This window comes from Canis aureus, chromosome 23, assembly GCF_053574225.1.
Source record: "Canis aureus isolate CA01 chromosome 23, VMU_Caureus_v.1.0, whole genome shotgun sequence".
Classification (NCBI taxonomy): Eukaryota; Metazoa; Chordata; class Mammalia; order Carnivora; family Canidae; genus Canis; species Canis aureus.
The window spans coordinates 45385846-45406787 of NC_135633.1; the positions used below are offsets into that span (position 1 = coordinate 45385846).

The 20942-nt window shown below is 44.6% G+C and overlaps 1 long non-coding RNA gene across 1 annotated transcript; it reads left to right on the forward strand.

Annotated features, from left to right (window-relative positions):
* Window positions 1-441: 441 nt before the first annotated feature.
* On the forward strand, window positions 442-14482 carry LOC144295078 (uncharacterized). Its single transcript, XR_013362477.1, has 3 exons — window positions 442-817; window positions 1265-1356; window positions 14378-14482. It is a non-coding gene; the product is annotated as an uncharacterized LOC144295078 (long non-coding RNA).
* Window positions 14483-20942: the final 6460 nt, after the last annotated feature.

Sequence of the window (20942 nt, forward strand, 5' to 3'; positions counted from 1 at the left end):
CACAAACAACCCTGGCTGCCTCTCCTCCCTCCTCCTCCTCCCTCTGGAGTTGTCTGTTTGGAAATACATAATTGGGCCCAAATGCTTCCTCCAGCTGACTCCAGTGTTTGGGGTGAGGACCGGGCCGGGGGGTCGAGGGGGCTGGGGACTGCTGCCTCTGCTGCATGCAGGACGTGCAGTGAGCAAAGACTGGAAGGTTGGTCGTGTGATTCAGTAGTGAGATCAAGCCATGCTGCCCACCCAGGGGGCCTGCTGGGCCATCTTGCAGTGATGGTGACGTCAGATTCTGTGCCCTCCCCTGAAAATCAATAATGTGGCCTCAGCAGGGCCACCAGTTCTCAGGGTCCAGCCTTTCACCCATAAAAGGAGATGAGCCAGCCGGATGTCTACACCCATCGTTGTTGCTCTGGTACTAATGTACATAGGCTTCCACAGAGCCTTTTGGAGGCAGGCGCTCTGTTAGGGGGTGCGGGGCCAAGTGTGCATCTGTGTCCACTTGTTTCTCTGGATGCCTTTGTGAGAATGTCCAGATCCCAGGGAGATGGGGAGATGGGTGTCTGCAAAGAGAATCCCCACTCAGCCAAACAAGGCCAGGGAACTGGCTTCCTTCCCGTGCTCTAGCTGGGACAAGCATTGTGCTTGCCACAGAGGCAGAACTATTTTCTCAAACAGGAAAACAGATTCTGTGCTTGGAAAAGTGGGAGACAGAGTAGGCTGGCCGCAGCACGCTGGGCGGAAGAGGATGTAGGAGGTGTTTCCTCACCCTCCTGTCTCTGGCTGGCCTGTGTGGTATGAGAAGACTTCTGGCATTGGCCAGGTAAGCTCGGGAAAACTATCCCCCTACATTTTTCCACAGGAGAAAACAGGGAGACAGGCATAGAAACAGCCACCTTGGTTTTGTCTGACAGACTGTACTGCAGCCCTTAAATGGTTCCTAGGGAACTTTGGGTTGAGCTGTGGTCATTCTGCCTCTGTGGGATCATACTCCACTACAGGGACATATGCCTGGAAGGGACCTTAGGTGTTATCTCTCCAGCGTGTCCAATCTGCAGATGAGAAAATAGGCCCAGACAGGGCAGGTGACCTGCCATGTTCACACAGAGAGCTACTGGTGGAACTGATGGACCAGAGACTCCTGACCTCCAGGCTGAACAAATTTCCATCAGCTTATGGCCTTCCTCCCATCCTAGTTTCCTTTTTTTCTGTTTGAAAATTAATTCAACACAATCCAGCAGGCATTTACGGAACACCTGCCTTGTTGCAGGCACTGCGTTGGGCACCAGAGATAAAGAAGTGAAGTGAGCCACCTGATGATGTTCACTGTGTACTAAGAGAGAAATTTCTGCAGGGAAGGAGGTAGGGATCAGCATCCTATTACCTTACCGGAGCTCCAGGTGCACCTATATCTTACTCAATAGTGTCACTGGCTACATTGAATTATAAGTGATGTTTTAATACTCAATACTGAGGTCTTGAAGGACAAAGACTAGCTGACTAATTTTGTATCCCCAGTGCTCAGGAGAGTGTCTAATACATGGTGACTGCTTAGTAGATACTTTTTTTTTAAATAAGTAAATATGGGGCACCTAGGTGGCTCAGTAAGTTAGTTTAAGTTTTTTTAAATAAGTAAATACGGGGCACCTAGGTGGCTCCGTAAGTTAGGCATCAGGCTCTTGATTTCAGCTCAGGTCATGATCTCAGGATAGCGAGATTGAGCCCCACATTGGGCTCTGCGCTAGGCAGATTCTCTATCTCTCTCCCTCTTCCCCTCTCCATTCATTTGTGCTTTCTCTCTCTAATAAAGTAAAATAAAATAAAATAAAATAAAATAAAATAAAATAAAATAAAATAAATAGATGAGTATTTACTGTTTCACTTAAACATACTAATCTGACAAGTTATTCTTGTCAGTTTTGTCATGTATAAAATAAGGATAAGTACTTTATTTTCCAACTCTGGCAGACAGCTTGTATAGTTTTACCCCCTTATCCACTGTTTCACTTTCCATGGTATCAGTTATCCCTAGTCAACCATGGTCCAGAAGCAGATAATCCTCCTCTGACTATTGTCAGGTCAATAGTAGCCTAACAGTAGGTCACAGTTGCATATGTCATTCATCTCACTTCATCTCCTCATGTAGGCATGTTCTCATTTCACATCATCACAGAAGAAAGGTGAGTATAGTAAAATAAGATATGTTGAGAAGGACCACATTCACATAACTGTTACTACAGTATATTGTTATAATTATTCTATTTTATTATCAGTTGTCAATCTCTTGCGCCTAATTTATAGATTAAATTTTATCATAGTTATGTATGTATAGGAAAAAACATAGTATATATAGGATGCATCCCTATCTGTGGTTTTAGCCATCCTCTAGGGTCTTAGGACACATCCCCTGTAGATAGGAAGGGACTGACTACTATATTGGAATAACCTTTTTGTTAAGAACAACCACAAAAGCAGAACTATAAAACCAGACATACATATATTGAAGGTGTAATACGTATGTCTATTTAAGAGTACATATGTGTATAGATACATAAATATGTAAATATATACTTTAGAATTATATATGATATATCTAACATATTTTATAAACATAAAATTATATATAATTATGTATTACAATATATTATATACTTTCAAAGTATTTATAATTACTTATAATGTGTGTGTATATATACACTTTGATAGGAACAAAGAAGTGAGGACTTTAATGATCAAAGTCCCAAAAAGAAGGAAAAAGAGAAGTTGGTCTGACATTGGAAGTGAATTTTTCCCTCCAGATATTTGCCGGTTTCTGAGTAGCAGTTAAGAGGCCGAGAATCTGAACAGGAAATGGTGCATGGGAGCTGAGCAACTGAGCAGAGCTGCAGTAATCACTTTGATTTGGAAATTTAAAGGTTGGAATTATGAGCCCATCAGGGTGGAAGGACCCTGAAAAACACACTGAAAAGCAACACACGAGGAGTGAAGATGAACCTGAAATGCCAGTCATCATACACTGAGGCACATTTCAAATCAGCTTGATCTCAAATTGATTAACCTGATCTGCTTCTCCCCTAAATACCCAATAGTGTGATTAATGGATCCTAGGGTAGTTCTATTTTCAACTTTTTGAAAACCTCTGAAAAAGGTTTTCCATAGTGTCCCCACCAGTGCAAGAAGTTCTCACTTTTATCCACATCCTACCAACATCTGCTGTTTCTTGTATTGCCCAATTGCCTTCAGAAGCAAGTCCTCTCCGGAGAAAAAGAATATCATCTAGAACCTTGAAATATCTCTACCATTCTTGGTCCACACACAATTACTAGCATTCATTCTGAAGTCATCAGACAGACCAAGAAAAAATAACATAAAGGTCAAAACCAAGAGAAAAATTGACCAGAGAAAGAAACCAATAGGAAGCCCAGCTATTGCAGTTATGAGTTTGTACATATTTAATGTTCAGAATAATATCTGGTGCATAGTAAGTTTAATATACATACTTGTTAAAAATATAAGAAATGTTTTGGAATTATGAGGGTTCTGTTGGGGGGAAATATCAGTCATTCATTTATTAGACACTTATTAGGTCAGGTAAGCATTGTGCTAGGTCCTGTGAATACAGATTCTGACCTCAAAATGCCCACAGTTAGGTGAAGATAGAAATTTCTCAGTAGTGAAGGCTCTTATAAGGTTGTTCTAATGAAAAAAGGGAAAAGAAAAATCATGGGACTAGTGGATCTAAGTAAACAGAATAGAAAAATAAATAATATGGCAGGCACTGTGGCCAGTGAATTGGCCAGCTGCAGTGTGATGCCTCCCCCAAAGACTTTGGGCATCATCTCCCATTCTTGAGGCAGCTATGATGGTAAACAGCATCCCCATTTTATATAGTAGAAAACAGAGGCCCAGAGAGGTTAAGGAATTCGTCCTGGGTTAGAGAAAGAGCTGGTATTGGGATAAGGATTGCCTTTTGAGACAGGAAACCACCAAAATCCTAGGGAAGAAGACAGGCAGCAACCTCTCAGATCTCAGCCACAGCAACTTCATACTAAATATGTCTCCCAAGGCAAGGGAAACAAAAGCAAAAATGAATTATTGGGACTTCATCAACATCAAAATCTTCTCCACAGTGAAGGAAACAACACAACTAAGAGGCAGCCTAAAGGGTAGTATCCAAAGTTTATAAAGAACTTGTCAAACTCAACCACCAAAAACCAAATAATCCAGTTAAGAAATGGGAAGAAGGCATGAATAGACACTTTTCCAAAGACATCCAGATGGCTAACAGACACATGAAAAAATGCTCAGCATCACTCATCATCAGGGAAATACAAAGCAAAAGCATGATGAGATACCACCTCACCCCTGTCAGAATGGCTAAAATTAACAACACAGGAAGCAAAAAGTGTTGGCAAGAATGAGGAGAAAGGGGAACCCTCTTACACTGTTGGTGGGAAGGCAAAATGGTGCAGCCACTCTGGAGAACAGTATGGAGGTTCCTCAAAACTTAAAAATAGAGCTATCCAAAAAAAAAAAAAAAAAATAGAGCTATCCTATGACCAAGAAATTGCACTACTAGATATTTACCCAAAGGATACAGTGATTTGAAGGGGCATGTGCACCACAATGTTTATAGCAGCATTATCAACAAGAGCCAAACTGTAGACTATGGAAAGAGCCCAAATGTCCACTGACTGATGAATGGATAAAGAAGTGGTACACACACACACACATACACACACGCACACAGAATATTACTCAGCCATCAAAAGAATGAAATTTTGTTATTTGCAACAACATGGATGGAATTCTATAGAGTATATTATGCTAAGTGAAGTAAGTCAGAGAAAGACAAATACCATATGATTTCACCCACACGTGGAATTTAGGAAATGAAACAGATAAACATATGGGAGGCAAAAAGAGAGAGTGAGAGAAGCCATAAGAGATTTTTTTAATAATAAATTTATTTTTTATTAGTGTTCAATTTACCAACATACAGAATAACACCCAGTGCTCATCCCGTCAAGTGTCCCCCTCAGTGCCCGTCACCCATTCACCCCCACCCCCGCCCTCCTCCCCTTCCACCACCCCTAGTTCGTTTCCCAGAGTTAGGAGTCTTCATGTTCTGTCTCCCTTTCTGATATTTCCCACACATTTCTTCTCCCTTCCCTTATATTCCCTTTTACTATTATTTATATTCCCCAAATGAATGAGAACATACACTGTTTGTCCTTTTCCGATTTACTTACTTCACTCAGCATAATACCCTCCAGTTCCATCCACGTCGAAGCAAATGGTGGGTATTTGTCATTTCTAATAGCTGAGGAATATTCCATTGTATACATAGACCACATCTTCTTTACCCATTCATCTTTCGATGGACACCGAGGCTCCTTCCACAGTTTGGCTATTGTGGACATTGCTGCTAGAAACATCGGGGTACAGGTGTCCCGGCGTTTCATTGCATCTGTATCTTTGGGGTAAATCCCCAACAGTGCAATTGCTGGGTCGTAGGGCAGGTCTATTTTTAACTCTTTGAGGAACCTCCACACAGTTTTCCAGAGTGGCTGCACCAGTTCACATTCCCACCAACAGTGCAGGAGGGTTCCCCTCTCGCCACATCCTCTCCAACATTTGTGGTTTCCTGCCTTGTTAATTCTCCCCATTCTCACTGGTGTGAGGTGGTATCTCATTGTGGTTTTGATTTGTATTTCCCTGATAAGCCATAAGAGATTTAATGATAGAGAAAAAACTGAGGGTTGTTAGAGGGAGGTAGGTGGGGGGATGGGCTAGATGGGTGAGAGGCATTGAGGAGGGCGCTTGTTATGATGAGCACTCTGTGTTGTATATAAGTGATGAATCACTGAACTCTGCTCCTGAAACCAATATTGCACTGTATGTTAAATAACTAGAATTTAAATTAAATTAAAATTGGGGGGGAAAAAAAGGATAGTCCCCTGAGTGCCACGCAGTGCTCTGTTCCCTTCTCCATTTACCGTACTATTGCAGATATGAGACTCAGGCCAAAGTGAAGGAAAGACAATATAGCAAGAATCTCTCCAATTGTTTCCTCCTTTATCCACCCCCTGCCCCAAGGCCCCAGGCATCCCGGGTGGCGCTCCTAAAAGGCTAGAGACCCAGACTGATTCCCAGCTGAGGGGCTTCAGATGTGAGGAGCCCTGCCTGAGCCCCCTTCCAAGCAGGAACCTCTCTCAGACAGGACACATGGCTGTGTTCCAGAAGGCCAGGTGTTAGAGCCATTGACCCTCTGTGGCTTGCTCCAGTTTCACAGAATGTTCCCACAGTTGGATGGCTATTGGAATACAGACCTGGGCCCCTGGATTTTTCCCCACTGGCTTGCTGCTTGGAGGAATGGCCAGACGGTAGCTGCCAATTTATGATTCCTGAGGCCTGGAGGCTATCTTCTTCCTGGCCATGTGACTTTTCTCATATCTGTCTCCACTTGCCCTTGGCTTCTTTACCTGGAAAAAAAAAAAAGAGAAAAGAAAGGCTATGCCCAGGGAAATGTGTTCCAAAGGAGGACAGGAGAGCTTACCATTGGCACCACGGCTCACCTGGCCAGGGTAAGAACAACAAGCCTCGAGTGGCATTTGTGGAAAGGGGAGCCTATTTTGAGTAGATGCCTGCTGTATCTATGAGATAATCTTCCCCCATGGGGCCACTGCCAAGCCCTTTCAGGTAGTGGAATGTCAACCAGAGGGCTGAGCTGGAGGAAGCTCTCCTGGGCTGGCAGATGGGGATGGCTTGAGGGTGGGTGGATGGAAAGGAAGAGTCATGTCGCCTCTATTTATGATATGACAGTAATATTAGACAGAGGAACAGAAGAAGTGCCATGTGAGGTCACTCACATGACCCACCTATACCAGTCTCTGGCATCTGTTCCTAGGAATTGTTGGCCACGAGCTGTCTCACTAGTCAGTGGTGCTCTTCCACATAACCCAGAGGGCTGAGAGAGGACTCCAGGCTTTGAATCCTGGCCTCACTGCTTACCTGCTGTGTGGCATGAATCCTAACCTCTCTGAGTTACCATTTCCATCTAGTAAAATGAATATTAAGATACTTGCCCTGCTGACTTCATAGGATTTTTCTGAGGGCCAAAAAAACCTTGAGTTTGTGTGAAGGCACTTGGTAAACTGCAAAGCAGTGGTGTGATTGGTAGACCAGCCACCTGTCTACAAACAATTTGTTACCGATTCTATGGAGGAGCTTGTGCCAGAATGTAAATCAATGGTCACTAAACACATGGTTTAGGTCAGAGGACAATTTGTTTATAGAAAGACTTCCTCTCTGAAGGAGGCAGTGGCTGGGAGAGTTCTTTATCTCATCTGTTCAAGAGTCTCAACAGGCTCCAGATGTGGTGGTTAAGATGCAGTCTTGCCTGGAGGCTGAGAAATGCGTGAGGCAATGACCTTTGAAATGGGAAGATTCTGTGAAACTTGATTCACTCCATATACAACTATTAGTCACCAACCATGTGCCAGGCACGGCATAAGACACTGGGGATACATCTATGAACTAAGTGCAGTATCTGCTCTCTAGAACCTGCAGTACATGCTCTATGTGTATGGGTATGAGCTTGTAGAGTCAAAGTCAGAGTCAGGCCTGTCTTTGATGCCTGGAACTCCATCATTAGTGCCTCTACCCTGGATATTGGGCTTAGCCCACCTTTCTACAGGCTGAGTGTTAATCATATGGTGTTGACCAAAGTCTTGCTTTCTGAAGAATCTCTGAAGAATCGCTCCCCTGCAGGTTAAGAAAGAGGATTGTGATGTAGAAGGGAAGGAAGGAAAGGTAAGGATCAAAGAAGGGCCAAAACAGGAAGAAGGGGAACAGGAGCAGCCTAGCTTTCTCAATCCAGGTCATACTTTCCCTTGATCTACTGGGTATCCCTTGTTCTGTCTCTTGGTCCCTCCCTCCTGTGGGGCACCTTCCTCTGCACACAGTTTACATGACTGTGGCACTTAGCAAGGTCCTTTGTAATGGTTTATTTAGATATCTGCTTCTCCCCCTAGGCTGCAAGCAAGTCTCCCTCTTTTCATCTTTTGCCTAGAATCTTCTTTCTTAAGTAGATGAGTAATTTATCTCCATATATACAAATGAAGACCCAGGTTCAGAAATAACTGTGTCCTGCCTACTGTCACAGGCAGGGCCAGGACACAGCCAGACCTTCTGACTCCAGCCCAGGGCTCTCTGTCCCTGAGGCCCAGCCACACCCAGAGGATAGCCCTGGGAACTATAATTAGAAAACCAGTACTCTAGATCAACTTTCCTGTCCCGAGAAGTAGAAGCAGAGAGCTACAGGGGACAATGACCCTGTGCTCTGAAAGTTTTTAAGTAATGTCAAAGCGTGGGCTGAATTGAGTTTTCTAGCCTCCAGGGCAGCAGAACTGAAGGCACTCTTGACATCTCCTCCTCCTCCACGAGTCATCCCATAGGCGGATTATTAATAAATCCAATGGATACTGGCTCCTTAATACCTGCATTTCTCCCGATTGTCATTGTTACTGAATGAGTTCAGGCCCTCAGCAGCCTTCAAACTACTCATCCTCCCCACTAATGACCCCTGCCATTTATCCCCCCATACTGCAGCCAGACTGCTCTTTCTAGACTGAATATTGGGTCAGGCTCCTTCCTTTACTGAAACCTTCCCATTGTTCGGGTGTCCCAGGAATAAATTTGTGCCTTTCTCATCTGACTCCTCACCTCTCCAGCCCCCTCCCACCACTCACTCCTGCTCTCAGGGAGCTCCCCAGCTACCTTTGCACTCAACTGCAGCCTTGAAAACTCTCTCACTCCGCCCTGGAGTCCCCAGTTTCAGTCCTGTGGCCTTGGAACTAGAGCTTTCTCTGACTAGTCCCTTCTGGTTGATGAACTGGCTGCACACCTGGCTCTGGTTGTTATTTCAGACTCGCCCCGATGCCTCTGACCACCCCTGTGGGTGGTGCAACAGCATTTCCATCCCCACCTTCACCCCACCCCACTCTGTGAGCTACTCTGGCTCGAGGTGCCAGTCTGGGTCTAATCATTTCTGCTGCCACTCAGTTGTCTGGAAGGACTATCAGAATGAATGAATGAATGAATGAATGAACTTCTACTTTCCGCTCAGACACCAAGGACCCTTACTCTATGCTGTGTGGTTCTTAGACTTGTCTCCTTTGCCCGAGGCCTTGTCTCCCTGAAGTGGCCCATTCTCCATAATAATCTCAGCCTTCCTTTCTCTATCTCCAAGTCAAAATTTCCCTCATTTCCATCAGGGTGGCCGACATGGAGAAAGGGTTCATGCTTGAGCCTCAAGAGGCACGGAGTTTGGTCATCTCTTTTTTTTTTTTTTTGGTCATCTCTTAACCCCACCTCTCAACTCCTCGCAGCTTGCCAGTTCACGGTTTCTCCCTTCCAGGGCTGTGTGAGGCTCGGTGAGATCATAAATTTAACAGCCCTTGTGTAAAAGCTGGAGGCCCAGAGGAAAGCTGAAATTGAGGGAGATGGCATTTCTGAGCAAGGCTTTCCTCTCTCCCAATGCCCCAGGCCTGCCTGCCTTCCTGAATTGAAGACCACTGACCCACTGCTTCTTTTCAGCTTTTCTCAATCCCCATACTCAAACTGGGATTTATAATGTAGCCTTCCCCATCAGAACTGCTGATAGAGCAGGTGGTGGCAGCAAGGCCATCCTAGGCTTACCCTGAGGACTTTGCTTTGATTTATCTTACGTGATCCTCGAAACATTTTTCTGAGTCAGGCAGAGCAAGTGTTAATATTCCCATTCTCTGGCTAAGGGAAGCCAGCTCAGAATGTGGAGGGATCCCTGGGTGGCGCAGCGGTTTAGCGTCGAATCCCACGTCCGGCTCCCGGTGCATGGAGCCTGCTTCTCCCTCTGCCTGTGTCTCTGCCTCTCTCTCTCTCTCTCTCTCTGTGACTATCATAAATAAATAAAAAATAAAAAAAAAACTTTAAAAAAGAATGTGGAAATACTTGTTCATGATCACGGAACTGAGTGGCACAATCAGGATCCAATGGATGCCTGATTTCTTGGGACTAAAACCCATCGCTGGCCCTTGTAGTAGAAGGTGATATAACTGACCAGGGGCCCTCGGCCCTTCACCCCTTCGCTTCCCACCTTCAGTCTATTGGATTGCCAGGAGAACAGGGAGACAGGCTTGGAGGCGAGCTGTGGGACCTGAATCCAAGGTGAGGACAGCTGTCATTGATGGAGACGCAGACCCCACAAAGAGCTTTCAGGGGCCCAGGGCCAGGAGCTGGCATTTGACCGTGTCTGAAGACAGAAACGTGCATCTTTCAAATGGACACATAAGTTTTATCCACATAAACAATAAGCGTGCGTGGGGATGGGAGCAATCATCACCTCTAAAGGAGAACCTGCTTCAATTTGCCCGTCTTGCATTAGATGCCATTCAAACTCAATGTGAAAAGCTCCTGGGGCGAGAAAGACAGCAGGCGCCCCTTCCAGTCCTTTCTCTTCAGGCCAGTCAGCACAGCATTGGAGGATGACTGACACCCCTCTTTGAGGTTGAGGGGAGGTAGGAGGGGAGTCTAGACCTGTCCCAATAGCTGTGGATGAAGACTCTTGGCCCTCTTACCTGCAGCAGAGCCTGGGGTAGGCTCGTACAGACACATTCAGGCCGGCTCCAGGCAGCTCCTAAAATGAGTCCTCCAGGTACTGAAGGGAAGGAACAGCCTAGAAGATTTCTTTTCCAAGGAATCACCCCAGCCCCAGCACCACCTCAGCCCCAGCCCCTCCCACACGCCCACCTCCCTACAGCCCTTGAGAGACCCCACACTTAGCTGGCTGGCTGGGAGCCCTTACCCTGTGTGAGCCAGTGTGCCCCGCTTCTGTTTATATTTGGTTCTAAAAAGACCCAGGGAGAACAGCACTAGTCCTGCACTAGCCCTGCACCAACTTCACTGCACTGCTCTGGCCTCAGTTTCCCCAGCTGTAAACTAATGGGAAGGGTACACCTTACCCTGCCTGTCTCTCAAGCCTGTGGCAACGATGAAATGAGATCCCCCAAGTGAAAGTATTTTGCACATTCTGAACTGTGATTATACTGGTGATCATTATTAGTTAGTATTATGGTCACTCCCTGGTTTGGGCCAGGAGACTCAGGGAATAAATCCAGGTAGAGTCTGGAGACAGTTTGCAGGAAATAAGCCATAGGGTCATCGGGATGCCCTGATTAAATGTCCCTGGGTATCATTTTAGAGAGAGAGAGAAGGAGACTGCTGTATTCTCAGAAAGGTATGCCATAGAGCATTTCCATCTGCTCTTTCTGGTCGGAGAGAGACGTAATAGAAGCTCTGCAGTAATGAGTTCCCTGCCCATCCCCATGCTGCTGAGCGCAGTCCACGTTCCCAGGAACAGCACCTGCACTCCCAGCTGACACTAATTGGTTCTCAGCACAAGTTTGGCAGCTCAGCAGAAGCACTAAATGGCTGGGAAGAGCTCATGTTTCTGACCCTCCCAGAATGGGACCCACAAAGGGGAGGAGGCTAAGAACCATCACATGCCCCTGGATTTCCATTTCCAGGGCTGGGCCCACCTTAACCTCTGGTACCAGTTCCATCTATACAGCATCTAAAGCTCCCAGTGTAAGAGGACCTAGAAATACCAACTAATTCCATAGGTGGTGGGGCCAGCTTTGTGAGTCCCACCAAACTGGAACCAACTCAAAGCAGCCTCATGTTTAAATACAAGTATGATCCCCCAGGGATCCCTGGGTGGCGCAGCGGTTTGGCGCCTGCCTTTGGCCCAGGGCGCGATCCTGGAGACCCGGGATCGAATCCCACGTCGGGCTCCCGGTGCATGGAGCCTGCTTCTCCCTCTGCCTGTGTCTCTGCCTCTCTCTCTCTCTCTCTGTGACTATCATAAATAAATAAAATTAAAAAAAAAAAAAAAACAAGTATGATCCCCCAGAAAAGCTTAGTATTAAGAGTTTAGGTTCTAGGATAACATACACTTGGACTCAAATTCTAAGTCATCTACTCACAACCTGGGCGATCAAGAGCCATTTTCCTATCTGCCAAATGGTCAACATAATAACACTAACTTCTTTGGGCTGTTGTAAAGAATAAATGAGATGCTAGAGGCACCTGATAAGTAGCTGGTATTCAACAAATTCTTGTGGTGCTGAATTCTTTGATGTTTTCACTCTAGAACAAAGATTAAATCAGGCACAAGACTATAATTTTTTCTCATAAGAAAATCTGTCCCATTGCCCAAGCTAGAATCCTAGATGCCATCCTTGACTCCTTCCCCTCTTCCTCATCCACCAAGGTCACTCAGTTGGGTCTAGCTCCCAAATATCTTTCCTATCTGTTCCCTTTCCAAGACCTCAAGCCAATTCAAGCCATGACTGTGCCATCTATATTGCAAGATTAGCTTCTTTGTTGATTAGTTTCTTCATCAAAAGCATGTACCTTTGACAATGAGAGCTCAAGGCATGAGATAAGCAGAGTTCCCAGAGGGAAAAAAATGATGTGGTCCTGGGCAGCATAGACCTAGGTTAAGTGTATCACCTCAAGTAGACTTGTTAAAATCACTGAGCATGGCTTGAGGGTCTCCTTCACTTCTTGGTTAAGAGGTCTGGTTATGGTCTGGTTCCTGCCTGTCTCTCCAGCTTTCCCTCTTGATTCTCCCCAACTGATACACAGTCATCAAACTGAATGATATTCTCTCTGCTGGACAAGCCATTCTCTCTTTCTCTTTCTCTCTCTCTCTCTCTCTCTCCCTCTTTATATCTGTTGCTCCCTCGGCTTTTACTACCTTTCACCTTCTTCACCTGGGAAAATCCTACTGAGTCCTTTGGACTCAGCCAAGGTGTTGCTTCCTCTGGGAAGCCCCCTCTGGGTTCACCTAGCCTCCATCCCCACTTAAAGGGTAGATAGGTGCCCTCTCCTCAGCTACCAGGACATCCTTTTAAATCATTCATAGCACTTGTCACACTGGGCAGCCATTAACTATTTGCCTATTGGCCTCCCGCTGTAGATGGTGAGTGTCTTGAGGACAGGGATATATCTTGTTAACATCTTTTTGCATCCCGTACCCAGAGTGGTGCCTGATGCAGCCATAGGTGCTGCTACCATGTCTCGTGAGACCACTGAGCTTGGGGAAGAGCACAACAGTTCTGTTCTTTTAGATTTCTGGCCAAGGGCTGCCTTCTTGAAGTGCCTTAGAGCCTCTGCTTATTTTTGGAACCAGAGATCAGTGGGCAACGGTGACCTACTGTGAGTTTACAGCCCACTTAGCTTCTCCAGAGCAGTCTTGCTTGTCAGGGATTGGACTGACTGAAATGGTTATAAGCCAGCAGATTCCTTGAGGAGAAAGGCATCCCAGAGGGTCAGGCTCCCTTCAAGGAGTTTTCTCTTCCCACAGAGACCTTGGCGCCTCAAGTCCAGCTCCTCAGATAACATCCCAATGCCTTCTACCAGTTTTAAAGTCCAGCTTTTCTGTTATTTGTTTGTTTGTCTGTCACTGGGAGCTTTGGCCTGCTGAAAACTATTCTGTGTGTGTGTGTGTGTGTGTGTGTGTGTGTGTGTGTGTGTGTGTTTTAATTCCACTTAAAGGTGGTTTTCACTTACAGAGAAATTCTTGATAGGTTTCAAGATGATAGAAATGTACCTGAATTGCTATGTAGTAAAGTTTCATTCTGAAGCAAATTCAACCATAATCACTTCAGGCTAAAGAAAGAAAACACCCATTTGAATACATTCTGCTTAATAAAGCTGTGCTCTGGAAGGAATGTGAGATGGGGGGATATGAACCTCATGTTCCCTTTGGTCAGCATCAGTGAGAGCTATTTTCCACTGAATGGGATTCTAGAATAACAACAGACACCGCTCTGTTTTAACAGCCCTAAAGCCAGCTGTTTTAGCTGAAGAAATGGTGATACAGATGGCAACTGTCAGGTTTGGCTTATCGAAAAATAGTATCTCAGTCTCCAAAATGATATCTCTGTAAGAGGTTTTGCTACGCTACTTTGAATTCTGTGCAATTTTCACATTGCATGCTAACTCTCAAGGTCTAGCTCTGTGTCGAATTTAACTCAACCCATGGGGCACCCATTTTTCTGCTCTAATTGCTTCACGGGCCCTGTGCTGGGGAAAAGAATCATTATGGGAGGAGGGTCAAGTGCCTTTTTAGAAGTCTGTGAGGTGTGAGCCACCCCCAGGAATAAGAGGAAAAGACAAAAATCCAGAGGCACTTTCTGTTCTCATGTCAACATGGAGTCAGGAGCTGGAAAAAAGCCACTGAAAGATGCCCTTAATCTTTGTTAATTCCCCACATTTCTCTCTCTCTTTTTTAAATACCTTCAGCCTGTTTTCTTTGTGTGATTACAATTAAAAGGCCCTCTCCAGACAAGAGGAGAACTTCAAGGTTGGAAGTGGCAGCACGAAGAGCAGAGCGTGGGCGACATGCTGAGCATCTGGGGCCCCACTGTGAGACAGAGAGAAAGGTAGGGAGCCTCAGCTGGAAGCCTGGACTTCCTCGAGTTTTTTCCCCGAAGATTCGTGGACCTCTGTTATAATTCTGTAAAAACGTACTTTTAAAAATCTGATAAGCTGTTTCAGGTGGAAGTGAGACCCATACGTGTCCTACAAGGAGATAAATTTGCTTTGCTCTGAGGGAAGTCGGGGAAGAAGGAGGGAGACAGGGAAGTGGGATGGGTGAGGCAGAGGGGGAAGAGCTAGCAATGTGGAGGGAGGCTGGGACCAGGCAGGTGGAAGATTCTGGGCTGCTCCATGCTGAGGATGCTGAAGGAGGCTTGGTAATGTTCCCTTTAAAACCCTTGTATTTGTGTGCTAGGGCTGCCAGAGCAAAGGAACACCAGCTGGGTGGCTTTAATAACGGAAATGTGTCCTATCTCTGTTCTGGAGGCTAGAAGTCCCAGACCAAGGTGTTGGTGGGGTTGATTCCTTCTGAGGATTGTGGGGAAGACTGTTCTGTGTTTCTCCTCCAGCTTCTGCGGATTTGCCAGGAATCTTTGGCATTCCTTGGCTTCTAGAAGCATCACTCCCAACTCTGCCTTCATCTCCATGTGGCATCCTCCCTGGGTATAGGTTTGCCTCCGAATTTCCCCTTTTTATAAGGACACTAGTCATGCTAGACTAGGGCCCACTCTACTGATCTCATTTTAACATATTACCTCTGTAAAGAACCTATCTCCAAATGATATCACAGCATGAGATAGTAGGCGCTTGGACTTCAGCATAGCTTTTGGTGGACGGAAGTACACATCAATCCATGCAGTCTTCCTCTCACTCCTCACCAAGTAGCAAGGGCTGTCTGGACTGGATTTTGGCAGATTTCCTATAGCTAGGGCCATGTGGCTCTGCAGACAACAAGTGCACAAACAGAAGTCGGGGACAAGGGAGCTGTGGACTGACCCACAGAGAATGAGGAAGGTTCACATGCCTACTGACCACCCACTCTGTGGGGTTACAGGCAACTTTTTAGAAAATTCAATTGGAGGCACATGTCAATGTTGTGTTTTTTGCTTTTTGGTTTTTTTTAGACAGAGAAAGAGAACAAGCAGGGGAGGGGCAGAAGGAGAAGGAGAGAGAGAATCTCCAGCAGACTTCCCGTTGAGTGCAGAGCCTGATGCAGGGCTTGATCCCAGGACCTCAGGATCATGACCTGAGATGAAATCAAGAGTCAGATGCTTCATCGACTGAGTCACCCAGGCACCTCCACATTTCAATGTTTTATTACAATCTTGCTGCAAGTGAACAGGTCTCCAGTAGCCTAAGTCAAAGATTCACTTCTGGTAGGGACATCTGATAGGAAAAGAGATCAGTTAGCTTGGTAGTAGTCTAACACACAAGATGAAAAGAGATGTTTGTTTGAACAATTGACTAAACACTAAGACAATTGACTGTCAGCAGGTACAGGCGTGGGTGATTAGATTCCCAGAACAAAGCTTAATCTCTTTAAAGGTGATGAGAAAATGGATTGGTTAATCATTTTATCAGGAATGCTCACTTCTTCCCAGAAGTTGATTTGGAATTACATCAATCAGAAAGGTTCTTCCCTAGACCAGACTTAAAGCATTTTCTCTCTTACAAGGGCTCCAACCTATCTGGCCCCAGCTGGCATCTGAGCCTAATTCTAAGGATCCATATCCCCAACGCTCCCGTCTCACCGACACTCACCTCCTCTACCCTCAGTTGGCCCCACATTCACGGCCTCCAAGACAGCAGCTCCTGCCCACTCTGTGCTCAACTCTGAGAGATGAGAACACTCTCCCGCATCCTCCCTGGGGCCTTGGGTGTTCCCACCCCCCTCTCCCCCCACCCCCCAGTCCCTCTCCTTGGGGTTCACTGTCCTCCGTCCATGCTGGCCTCCTTTCTGTTCTTTGGTCTGGTCAAGCTCTTTGCTGTTTGGGGTTCTTTGCCCTTGCTGTTCCCTCTGCCTGGAATGTTCTTCAGAACTGGCTCCCTCTCACCATCCAGGGCTTAGTTCCAATGGCACCTCCTCACAGAAGCTTTCCCTATCCAGATTATTCTCTATTACGTTGTCCTGTGGGTGTCCTTTCTAGCCCCAAGCACCATCTGTCTTTATGACTGTCTTTTTCTCTAGTCTGCCTCCACATTAAATTGTTAAAATGGGCAAGAAGCTTGTCTGTTCACTACAGCATCCAAGTGGCTGACATGTGTAGTAGATGCTCAATAAATTGTTGGTGAACATTGGTTAAATGGGTAGGAAAACTGGCTCAGTAATGAAGTCATTTGCACGAGATCATATGGCTTTAAGTGGTGGGATGGTGTTTATCTCTTAATGGGGCAGTGTGTGTGTGGGGGGGGGGGGGTTGTGTCAACTTTTCTTCATTGTTAGTCTATAGTCCTCATCACAGAAGAGCTCATTTCTCTCTCACTTTTCCTTGACCCAGAGCATACCAATCCCTCCAGATGCTATGGGACCCCAGATAGCTCTCATACACCCAAAGTTAGTTCCCCTTCCTTCTCATGCACAAAATACTCATGGGGCCTCCTCAGAGCATCTCTTCTTGACTTTAGAAGCCTTTCATCCCACATTCACGCAACAAGCAGTCATTAAGCATCCACTATGGGCTAGGCCTGTTCTGGAAGCTTCCATATGCCACCCCTGCTTCTCTCAACCAGGCCATCACTGTACAGCTTCATCTCATTTCTCTCTGTTTCTTTAAAATACAAAATACATCAATTACCACTTCTATCTTTTCATGAGCCTCTTTCCTGCAGGGTCTCAGGCCCAGGGCCCTGCTCACTCCTGTGTGATCCTGTCCCTCAGGTAAACTCTAGCTAATAATCCATCCTAGCTCAGTACAAATATTAGCATATCAAAAACCCCGGTGTATATTGTGGTTCCTCCCACTCAGCACAGCACCCGAGGCACAAATCCAAATAGATTTTGAGGCAAATGGTTGAATATATTTCCAAATAAGGTGCCTGGCATGACACAGGTACAGAAACCCTTTGGCAAAATCTCCCCAGTCTTTCTCTGTCAACTCCAACCCAGATACTCAGGGGCAGGTTGGACTTGCCTGGCCTTGTCTTCTCTCAGATGTTAAGCCAGGACAAGTCTAAAATTAGCCCCACCCCCTCTTGGTGACAAAACTCAGCTGGAGCAACATGGGGCCAGTTACTTTTAGAAACCATCCCTTTGGGGCTTATTGCTGAGCAACAGAAGCAGGTGATGGAAACTGGGCCCGGAACCTGGCAGGGAAGAAGAGCCGGATCAAGTTCAGAAGCTAGGATCAGAATGCCAGGTTCAGGCACCAGGGCTTCAAATCCAGACAGACATCATGGTCATGGTCAGATCAAGGAGAAATAGCACAAAACCAAGCCAGAACTTGCCCATGGCTCCTATTGCAATGCTAAGGTAGGGTGATGGTTAGGGGTGTGGGGAGGGAAGGTTCTGGATGTTGTGTGCCAATTACTTTATATATGGTGTCTCAGTGAGTCTCACCAGTAGGTTCTATTATTTCACCTCTACCATTTGACTAAATGAAATGTCAGACATACTCAGTAACTTAGTGTCACATAGCTAGTAAATGGCAAAGCAGGGAGTCAAACCCTAGCCTATTTAATGTGATGTCTGGTGCTTTCCTCTATGCTGCCTCCAGGGTACTAGGAAGGGAAATTTCAAACCCACTCACAACCCAAAAGAATGGACCACCAAGTCGCTTCCTTGATATCTGTCCACTCTGAGTCATATCTAAATTTCCTGGGGAGCCTTGACAAAAATACCAGTGCTAGGGCACCCAGAGATTCTGTTAATTGTTCTTGGGTGGGGCCTAAGAATAGATATTTCACCATCTCCTGGGAACTTCTGCCTGCTGCCTAGGTCAAAAACTAGGGTCTATGCTTTGTTTCTGATCAGTTCCCTGGGGGCAGCTAGAGAAATAGGGTGGTGATAGATGTTAGTGTCCAACTCACTTGGATTCCACAGCAGACAGGCAGGACACCTGGCCAGCAAAGGCACATTTCTATAGAAGATTTTCTGGTTGAAGGTGGTCTTTTCAAATTCTGAAGTCAGGTATAGAATTAAAATAGCATTCCCACAAAGAGAAGGCAGAGACCAGGAGCCTGGGACTTAGGATTCTATAAAGCAGAAATTTTCAAAGAAGGGAGGGGTTTAATCAATATCACCTATCATTCTAACAGTCACTGTGCCCCTTTCTCCAAACCTTTATAGAAGGAGAAGGCTCCCTTAATTTAACTGGCAGAGCTCTGCCAAGGAGCAAGAATACAGGTGAGTCTGCCTCTGGTTGCATTCAGGCTGTGGCTCCTGGCATACTTAACATGAGCTTCTAAGCAGCTTGGCTCTTGATTAGGTATGTCTGGTGTCCTTTTGATTTCTAATTGTTTCATGTTTAATGGCTTCAAGTCCTGCCTTCTCTGAACTCTCATGGAAGGCAAGGATTGTGTCATTTAGACCTCTAATAGCACTGGTGGGGACATCTTTAGGTCCTCTGACTGCACATTGGCATCATCTCTAGAATTAAAAAGAAAAAAAAAAAACCCTTTATGCCAAGGTCAACCCCCAAGAATGTGAATAAATTGGTCTGAATATGTGGCATGAACAGACTTTTCAAATCAGTTCAGATAATTCTAATATGCACCCAAGGTTGAGAATAAAAATCTGAAGGGTAGCAAAAAGCTATGTGAAAAAAATTGTAATAAGGGTTATTTCTTGGAGGAAAATGAGGTGATTTGATTTAATTTTACTAGACTGTATTCTCTATTTGTTTCTTCACATTGATTATATAATTTTGAAAAGTAAAACTAAAACAAACATTAAACTAGATTCTCATTCACTTACTAAATACTTACTGAGAAGCTGCCATCTCACATGATAGACACTGGGCGTAGGAGAATGAATTTCATGAACACAATTCCTGTTCTCATGAAGTTTATATCTAATGAAGAAGATTAACCATCAAACAAATATGATACTCTGACTTCAGGGAGATGTTCCAGTAGACATAAGCTGCTGAGTATCATGCATTGTTTTGTGAATAACTATACCAGAAATTACAAAGATTGGGCTTACACTTCCCCTCCTATGTTGAAGGACGACATTGCTTGTCAATTACATCATGCTTTTCTGCTGAAGCTCAATATCCTTTTCAACATTACCAATCAATCTGAGGTGGTGCTTGAAATGAAACATATTTAGCATCCCAAGAAAGAGCTATGAATTATCATGTTGAGGGTAAACTAGATGACTCAAAAGGTAATTAAAGCCTTCTGGTATGGCCAACTAGCTCCTATTGGACCCTACTTCTTATAGATAATAAATATAAACTCTGGGCAAGATTTAAGAACAATTAGTCCTTAAATACTAGAGAGAGAACAAAACCCAACAGAAAGCAGAAGAGATTGAACCACTGGAACAAGAGACAGACATGGGATGAGTTTCCTGATTTATAGCTTTTAGCTTAAGAACAGGGCCCTATTTATGAATATGCTGAGCAGAGGGGAAGCCCTATAGCTCTCTGGATAAACTTTACTCAGATCTCTGGCTGACCCTTGAACAACATATGCAAGAGGCGGATTTTTAAAATCCCAGCTCTACTGAAAGAGCTGACCTGAATTTCCAGATGTTATATGGGGAGATAAGGTCTTGCAACTTGAGATCAACCACTTTAAAGGCCTGAATAAAGAAAAGTCAATATGCCTCAGAAGAACAGAATAGAATCCAGATTTCCTGCAACATATCATTCATAATGACCAGGATACACTCCAAAAGTATTCAACATATAACAAAACAGGAAAACATGATTTATTTTAAAGAAAAAAGACAATTGACAGAGACCAACTCTGAGATTAGGCAAGAACTTTAAGGAAGTTACTACAAATATGGTGAAGTATATAAAGGAAAATAAGATCATAATAAATGAAATTATAGAAATCTTAGTAGATAAATAGAAATTTTAAAAAGAATCAAAAGAAAACATAAGATCTGAAAAATAAATATCTTTAAAAACTTAATGGATGTTCTTAAAAGCACAGGGAAATGAAAGAGGAAAAAGTGAATTAAATAGAAGATAGATCAATAAAAATGATCCAAACTAAGAAATAGAGATTTAATACAAGTGCAGAGGCTCATAGATCTTTGCAACAATATCAAAAGGTCTAATACACATATAATTGGAGTCCTAGAAGGGGGGGGGGAGAGAGAGAGAGAAAGAGAGAGAGAGCGAGGGAGAGAGAGAGAGAGAGAATGACCCAGAAAAGTATTTGAATAAATAATGGGTGAAAAGATTATACATTTGATAAAAGACAGATATTTAAAGACTTTAAAACCCCAATAAACACCAAGAAAGATTTATATAAAAAACCCAACACAACAAAACCAAAATAAAAACACTTAGGCAAGCCACAGTCAAACTGTAAAAATCAATGACAAAGAGAAAATCAACAAAACA